Genomic DNA, 9,305 nt, shown 5'->3' with positions numbered 1-9,305 from the left:
ACTCAGCTTAAAATACGGAGAAAAGAGATTAAACAAACTAGAACAGAATAGATGCTCCTTTCTTTACTCCATTTTGCATACACAATTTATTGCTTCTCAAAAATCACCTGGAAAATTATGCTCGCTTATATTGATAATTTTTTCAAAACATATTTGTTTTGCTTTGCTAAAGACAATTACTTTTACTTTTGGATGGAGATACTGTAAGATTTTTAACTGGAACAAAATGTGACATTCCAGCTAAGTGTATGGGATGCTCTCAAATCTATGAGGAAGTATTGGAAACTTGGGAAGAAGCAGGAAGATCCTTCAGCAACCTTTACCCCTCTTTCTGCTAATAGAAAAGAGATTTCTCTGCACAGGACTCCTTTGCAAAGTGTAATAAGCTTGGAGCAATGCAGTGTTATGAAGCTGTTTACCTGCAGGTAATTGGCAATTAAGCCTAGTATAAAAGGCTAATGGCAATTCTCTTCTGCTTGAAGAGTAAGAGGTAGAAATCTTGCTTGAACAAACTGAAGACATCTGTGAAACTCCCTGAAGTGAGTCATGAAAAGGACATAACCTCTCAGCTGCCTGCCGTGAATTTTAAAGGCAGAGTCTCTAAAATCTGCAGATAGAAACAATGAACCTAGGGCATCTTATTGTACAGAGGGAATCTGTGTTGATGTGAATGAATCAGATAGCAGTAGTCTTCATCAAAATACATAGGGCTGGGTGCAGGCTGTTGGCTGCTGGAGCAGCCCCACCACTGGCCACGAGTCTCCGCAGGACTCGGATGAACCTCTCAGAACAAAGCTTTTGTTTAGAAGAACAAAAACCTCCCTGTAGCACTGATCTCAGCCTGATGGTAGGGGCAGAGAAGGCTAGCAAAGCACTGACTAAAAGGGTGCTAGCAGTAATTACTGGGTGGCTATAGAACAAACAGCCTAGTGAATAAGTAAAGGCCTTTTACAAGATAATTTTTCCTTCATACTTCTTAGTTTCTCCTAGAGAAAGTAATACAGGCATGATGCAGGCTCCAGAGTCCTCCACAAAGAGGTGTGAGAGACTACTGAAATGAAGTGCTCTTACTACTTACACAGTGTTTCGGCTCTGTTAAATACTGGTCAACATTCAGGCCAAAAATTCCGAGACTACATTATGAACCATTATGAGGTCAGAAGGAATTTGAACTCATCAACCTTAATAATAGCTTTAAATTATCCTAGAAGAGACTACAGACTGAATCAAGGGTCACAGCAGCTAAAAACTATGCCACACAACAAGACCAACATAGGCATCACCTTTTCCAATTTAATAGAAGCCAGAGATGTATAGCACCTGATGAAGGAAGGAGGATCCAAAGCCAGAGTCACAGCGGTGCCGTGGGAGTGCTGAGCACAGCCCTGCCCTGCCTGGGGCAGCTCCCACAGCTGGGCTGGCCACCAGCACTATGTCTGTGCTGGGCACTCCATGAGGCCGAGGCTCCAGCACCGTGCTGGAGGCAGCAAGCTGCTTCCACAGCCATTGGCAGAGCTGGGCACCACATCAGTAGAGAGCCTCATTTGAAGGGAGAAAGTATAGCTATGGATTTCTTGAGGTAAATTATTTTATTCATAGAATGGTATCACTAGTTAACTAAGTTTCTGAAGCCTGGTTACCCCTCACTTTTAACTCTTGACCACTTGCTGCCTTTTATGCCTTTGATGCTCTTCCATCTCATAAATTGCAAATGAGGAGCCTTTTTGAAGTGTGCGAATTTCACCTGATGTTATTCTAGCCCACTGGGAACACGAATGTGAACCAAACTTTCACTCAAAGAGCTTTGCCACAGCTGGCTGCAGCCGCATGCTCCTTGTGCTTCATTTGCATCTTCCACTTCCCACAGGCTCTCAGTAATAAGCAAAAAAGGGGCCTAACAGATCTAGGACAACTTAATATATTTTGCTTTTTTGTTAAATTATCTTATTTCTGACAAATGTATATTGCAGCACTTAATTTTAGAGGCTGAAAAACATCTTGCAACAGACAAGGACAGTTTGACAGTGAGGACTTCACACTCTTACTTTTGCAGTAACACAGGCAACTCTTCTGCTTCCCATTTTGCAGGTGAAGAAGCCAAGCTAGTCATCTTATGACCTTGTCTTTTTGCTACAGTAAGAGATGGGCAGAATGGAATCCAGAATTCTTTCCTTTGCAATTCATCCCTCCTTCCTGAAGCACTCAGTCCTACTTTCATTATAAAAATAACATAAATAATGGAAACCATGAGCACGTGAGCATGATCCAACCCAAGAGAAGCTGGCAGGGAGGCCTGGGGTGGAAACACAGTTGGGCAATGCCTCCTGCCTAACCTGAGGCAGCCAAAAGCCATAGATGGGGGATTTCATGGGGGGTCCAGGGCTGCTCCATGGCTGGGTGACACCATTGCGGGTGCTGGTAACTGCTCAGGGACCTGCTTCTACCCTTACCACTTGGCCTAAATTGATGAACTTTTAAGAGCTCAGCTTCAAGGGAAAACACCTATTTTTTTTCCAGCACTGCATCCATGTTTAATCCTGGATTTAGTGTAAGTTTTGTTTGCAACATAAAGGTATTTGAGAAACAGCTAGTTTCGGCATAATGCTATTTTTAGGCAGCATGTGGGACTTCAAAAGATAGGAAGTACACTGTCTCCTACTTTTTCTCATGCTGCTCATGCCCTCCTTACTCTAAAATTACAAACACCCATGTGTGAAGAACTCAAACCTCTCACAGATGCACTTCTTCAGAGAAACACCTGCCCACTTGGCACTGAGGGGACAGAAAGTGTCCGCTGTGCTGGGAAAAGGAGAAGGAAAGCTGTGGCTTTAAAGCCTGCAGTCCTTTCAAAAGCTGGTCTCATTTTGAAGCTTCCTTGGACAAGCCCCACCAGTGCATGACAAACAGCTTTTTATGCTATTATTTAACATTTTCTAATGCTTTTCCAACTTTGTTTTTCATACAAGTTAATCGCTATAGGCAGCAACTAATTTTTCTCATGACTGATCCTTCAAAATATACATGGGGAAAACTGGAAAGTGCAACAGACTGTAGAAATCTACTTCTCTGGTAAGTAAAGATGAAACTTTAAACTTCTGTATTTCTTTTTCACCAAAGGAAGATTATTTGCTTTTCTGGAAGTAAGATGAGCTCAGTGTTGCAACTGACATTCGTTGTATTGATTTCCAGCTCCCCTATCTGTAAGCTGAGCAACATGTGTCCTGGCCTGTGATGGCTCCTGCTGCCAAAACCCACAAACCAAAACAGCTGCCTCTCCAGTTAATCATTATTCTTATTATCAAACATCAGGCCTAGAGGAAAATGGCTGGATAATAATAATGTGACCCAAGTGAGCTTAAACATTGTTTCATCTCTGTAAAGACAGTATTAATGACAGCTAATTGCAAAAAGAGCTCTGATTTTCTGCTTCAATGTCCTACAGGTGTAGCAGACATTTATTTTTATTTTTTTTTACAGCACAGAGCCTTCTGACAGTTTCACAATGAAGATGAACGCATACTCACAGGGAGAGATGTCAGAGTGGAAAGGCCCCTGAAATGAGACCTATCAGCTAACTGGCAAAGACATAATAAGCTGCATGCCTCTGCAGAACTGTAAAAACAATCTTTGTTTTCATTATTGCTCCTTAATTTATTTAAACTAGAATGTGGTAGAACGCTATGGTTACTGGAAGAATAGATTCAATCTGATAGGGTTGAACTTTTGAGCCACAGACCTGCGTTTTCCACTGTACTCGAGTATGTACAACAGGAGAGCAATAAAAGCTCTGGAACAGACCTGAACAGATTATCAAAAATGCCCTTCCATGTAAACGTTGAAGAAGAACTAGCTATTTCCTTTCTGGCTATTGCCTTCTATATACTTATTAAGGAAATCAGCAATGCTACTGTTGCATATTTCAGTGTCCTGAAGTGACCATAGCAAGGGAAGACAAAGATTCACCACTGCTTATTCACTTGGCTTGAATGACACACTGCTGCCCAGAAGCTGTTCTTTTTTCCCAAAGAGAAAGGATAGAAGTGAGTGCTTTCGAGAGGGATGGGGCTTGACAGCGTGTTAATATGATGGCCCTCAAGTAGCTGGATACAGTGGCCAGGTATGGTGTGTATCAGCTCTGACGCTTGCGGCTCCACGTGGCAAGCTCAGGCCTCCAAAAGCAACCCTTCCCTGCACGGAGCAGGCAATTAAAGCTCCACGCCTCCAACCTTGCTGTCTCTCGAAAGCTAAGGAAACAAAGAGCAGGGAGTGGCTGTGCGATACAAGGCGCCCGGACAGCAAGTCCCTGAGAACGGATGCAAATGACGTCTGCAGGTTTTGTGCAAAATACCACAACACAGGTGGACTGCTCTCAGGGCAGAAAACGTGAGCTCATTTGTATTTATCATTAGTCAGAAAAGAGAAAAATGTCCTCTTCTCCAAACACAGAAACTGTATGGCATTTTCAATGTGAAAATTAGCATAGGTCTTAGGAGACAACACTGTAGCATCTCAAATACAGATGAACTTTTTTTTTTAATTAGAAAATACTCCGTTTATTTAAAATAATTTTAAATTATTTCCTCTATTCTGAAAATCGTGTGCTATGTTTAGTTGCAATTTGAGACTGGGAGTTCTAAACCTCAAAACCTGAAACTTGGAGATTACATTAAGAGAAGTGCTGTATAGCAGTACTGAAAAATGCAACCATCTTAACTGTATGTGAGCTATTATCCTAACTTCCACGGCATTCTGTACACTATGTCTGCTCCAGTACTGCATCTCCCAGAAGACAGGGGCAAGAACACAAGGCTAGATGTATTCATTCAAATGGTGCATTTTTCAGCCACGTATTTCTTTAGAAATGGAATATTTCGTATTATTGTGAAGCGCATCCTGCATAGCAACACCGTAGATTATTGATTCAATTGAATTGTGCAAGACTGAAATTCTAAACCGTGCTTTTTGCATTGATCCTTAAATCGTATCATTAAAATAAAATCCAATGATGTTTTGAATACACTGATCCTGATAATTTCAGCACTTGTGATGTTCTGCTGCAACACCGATGACTAACGGCTCCTGAAGCAATAAATACAAATATTCCAGAAACACAGTTGTGTCCACACCATTTGAAAGCTACAGAAAACAAATACAGTAAAATCCGTTGCTCTCAATCAGGGTCTATAACAAACACCGCAGCACGAGGAGATGCTGGCTTATTTACTGGGGGAAGTTACTGAATGCTTAACTATGCAGATGAAATTCTGCTCCTTCTTTTATATGAGGCGGCAAAATAAATAACTTAACAGCTCACAGATCCCAAGGTAGACTTGTTAATCGGTCCAATATTGCTCTAATTCTCCTCGTAGCTAACTGAATTGGAGCATGTAACTGGATAAAATGTGTCTTTAGATACCATGTACTTATTCCGATTACTATTTGGTTGATTGATGACTTTCTGATTTTTTGAAACAATGCCAGCACAGTGGCCTCCTGGTAGCTGAACACATGACTGCTGTTTGTTGTGCTTTGGGGGGACTGCAGTGCGAGGTCTGGCTCAGTCATTTTTAAAATCAATACTTGCTCTCTGAGCACGGGATAATTTAGAGAACATAATTCAGAATTCTACCTTTCAGCATGTATCCTCCATCAAAGGGGGATTTTTGTCCAGAGTCAGCACAAAGGCTGCATGACCCAAGAATGCACAATAAGGTTAAAAAAGAAAGGAAAAGTATATATTTTTTTCTAACCAAAGCATTGCTAGCCATATGTGAAGATAAGTGTCTTATGTCTGTGCACATACAGCATGTGTGTAGCTCTGTGAATATCAGCTGGAAAAGGATGCTCTGAATAAACTCCAATTTTTGCTTAGTGCCATGCATTTTTTTTTCATTTTTTGATAATTTGTGTATAATCTCACAAGATCCTACTTTACTGAAAAGAGTGAATTGTCTGCGAAGGACTAACTAAAAATGTGACCTGAAAAGCCTCTGATCAGCTGGCTTTTAGTCTTCCTGATGCTGAAGCTCTGAATTTCCTGCACAAGTATTAGTAGTATCATGCTCTCAGCTGCAGAAATTTGCACTAAACTTGCCACATTAAATCAGTGCAGTTCTGATATAAACAGAGAATAACTGAGATTTTAACCAGACCCGCTGCTCTTTGGGTGTTGATAGAACTCCATGTTAATTGCTTTTGGATTAATCTTCATGTTTAAACATTCTGGACCTATATTATGCCTCCAATTCATCTTACATATCCCTTCCATGAAAGAAAAGAATTATTTCTCTAGCTTCCACAGACCTAAATGGCCTTCTGGATCCTCTCCCTGCCATCGAAATACAAACTTTCTCGTCCTGCTTTCCCCAGGCTGCACCTGAGATAATGCTCCCAGAATTTCCAGACACACTCCTAGACCTCTTTCCAGCCTGGTTTCCTTCTCTCCTCCTACAGCTAAAATTCTCACTCCTCACATGTTCTGACAGACGTTGCCAAAGTCAACAGAGCCTCGTTCATATTTAAAATGTACCTTATTTTCTTTTAAAATCTGCATGCATTTTAACAGCCTCTCAGTACGGCGGAGAAGCTCAGGCACAGTCCTTCTGCCCAGAATGTGCCCAGCCTGGCAGGCTGAGAGACCCTCCACAAGCTCCTGTTTCCATTCAAACTTTGCTTCTACCTCCTGCAAAAGGGGAACCTTTCAGGTGTATGTGAACACAGCTTACTGCTTCCTCGTGTTGCCAGAGGATCCCGAGAAAGGAAAGAATGCTATGTCTCCAAAAGCACAAAGCCACCTCACCTTTAGCCACTTTCTCGTGGCAGTGGTGTGAAAAGTGGTATGTAAAGTTTCCGGGAGTTTGGTAAAAAAAGAGAAAGTGTGTAAAACCAGGAAAAGCATGATGTCTTACTTATAAAGGCTATTCGTTATTTACAAATATCTCATCCTCATCCAGATTTCTTACAAGGAAAGTATTTGTCATAATTCTTTGCAAAACACAGACGAGTTCCACTGGAAAAGCCATAGATGGCAGCAAATTATCTTTAGCAAGCTGTATTTTCCTATAATTCTTCCTCTTCTTACGTTTCTTTGGGTAGAAATGGAATAGGTAACAAACTAGTGGGAAAGAGTTAAAACAACATTTTAGGCCTTTCAACTGTCTAAAAACTAATGAAAGACTATAGTTTATCTTATTTCATACTTACCCTCAGTTAAACAGCCCTCAGCCACTATTTCTAGTGTGGACTGAAAAAGAATAATTCATCTGGGATATAAAAGTTTCAAACTGAGCATCCTTTCAATATTTTTTATGTAGATTACCAGCACCATTATACTGTGTACACGTTACTGGAGTGCATCTCAATATCTGTTGTGAAATTATTTCTAAAAAAAAGATTTAAAACATATTCCTTTATATTATTTACATTTTTTATTTTATTTTATTTTATTTTATTTTATTTTATTTTATTTTATTTTATTTTATTTTATTTTATTTTATTTTATTTTATTTTATTTTATTTATTAACGAGGGGATTGGCTTCATTTTATGTTACTCTACCCCGTAGAAGGGCATGATATGAATGTCCAGGTACTTTATAAAAATTTATATGTTCCAATTCATCAAACTGAAGTCTTTGAATTCCAGGGTTGATATCACGGGCTTGGTGAATATTTTCTGCAGCAAAACAGCTGTTTAATCTGCAGATTCTCAAAGAAAACACAATGACACAGAGGAGAGGAAGAAAGATGCCTGGCTATGCCCACAGGAAAGGGTTTAAAGCACTGGGGTCTGTGCCACCGAGGCACCTTTCTGACTCAGGGCAGCCTGGGTGCCCTTGGTATTTCACCTCCAGTAAGGTTTGCTCTCTCACCACAGAAGAAAAGGTGGTGACGTATACAAATGACCACCTGGAATACATGTATAATAAAGTCAAGCTGATGGATTTTGCTGCTTAGAGACACAGAGCAGGAACAAGGAAGCCTTCCACTCTTCTTATGTTTGTCTGTCTATGATATATTTTGATATGATATAGAAACTAAATTTAAATTATGACAGCTTGAAAAACTCAGTAAATTTTTTCCTTTATTTTTCCTGATGATAAAACTAGCATATCACAAGGAGGAAAACTAGAGGAGCAGAAAGAAGCCCATGTTCTCTGCTCTGCCTCAGAGGCCACCTGGATGCTTTTGGGACAGGAAGGGGAGCACATGGATATTCTGTGCACACCTGGACCAGAAGGACAATGGGCACATGCTGGGAGTCTGATACCTCGTGCTTCCTAGTATTTAGCAGAAATGGAAAAAAAATTGCATTTAAGTATAACATAGAGCTATAGTATTTATTTAAAAATGGGAAAAAACAGAGACCATAGAACAATTATTTCAGAAATGAACAGCTAGGATAAAAATCACTTGCCATCCTTATATCTGAATGCTTTATCCTGACATGAAAGCATCTAATTTCTGCTTTATTTTATAGTATATGATTTCAGTTGTAAGAAAGGAACTGTGACTTTTTTCCTTTTACCTGCCTTGTATATATTCTTGACACTGATTTTCAAGTACAAATTTGGATGCGAATACCTCCATCTGGATGTGAGTATTTTCTCATGCCAATTCTCTGCAAAGAAAGAAATGCTCAGACAATGCACCTGCATGCAGCTGCAAGTATAAATTATCTGACAGAAAGATGGGTTGATGGGTTTATGACAAGATTTTATTTAGAAAATGTATGATTATGCACATATCATTTTGAGTTAGAGATGATCTCATTTGTGAGAAAATAACACCTCTGCCATCACTGATTATAAAACAAAGGTTTTGTCGTGGTGGCTTCACCAAAAGGCATATTTAGGAAATGCAACATCTTTAATAGTAGGACTGTTGATGTAAAGATGCTTTTAAAAATTCTTGCAATTATAATGTCACTACCATAGTTTTATGAGTCATACCCAACTACTTAAAAAAAAAAAAAAAGGGAGAACAAAGGCTGTAAACTGGCATTTCTTACTTCTCTGTCACACTTCTTTTTTTTTCTCAGTACTTAACCTATTGTACTGTGGCACAGATAGCCAGGCTGCTCATTCAGGGAGCCTGGATCATCCTTGTTTGATGAGTCTAGAACCAGACTCTCCTTTCCCATATTATCCTTGCCTCCTCTCCCTTTGAGGTTTTCACTTGCAGATCCATCCCCCCAGATTCTGGATGTCTCAGTGCCAAACTGAGGAAGGCTGCTCTCCAGGCTGTGACTGTGATCCAGCCTCAGCTCCCCTGAGTGCAGCTCACTGTGATGGCAGATAAAGAGCTG

The sequence above is a fragment of the Cyrtonyx montezumae genome, unplaced genomic scaffold (genome assembly GCF_038088225.1).
Source record: "Cyrtonyx montezumae isolate F1298 unplaced genomic scaffold, pur_monq_1.0 scaffold_17, whole genome shotgun sequence".
Lineage (NCBI taxonomy): Eukaryota > Metazoa > Chordata > Aves > Galliformes > Odontophoridae > Cyrtonyx > Cyrtonyx montezumae.
Note: the sequence above shows the minus strand (reverse complement) of the source record.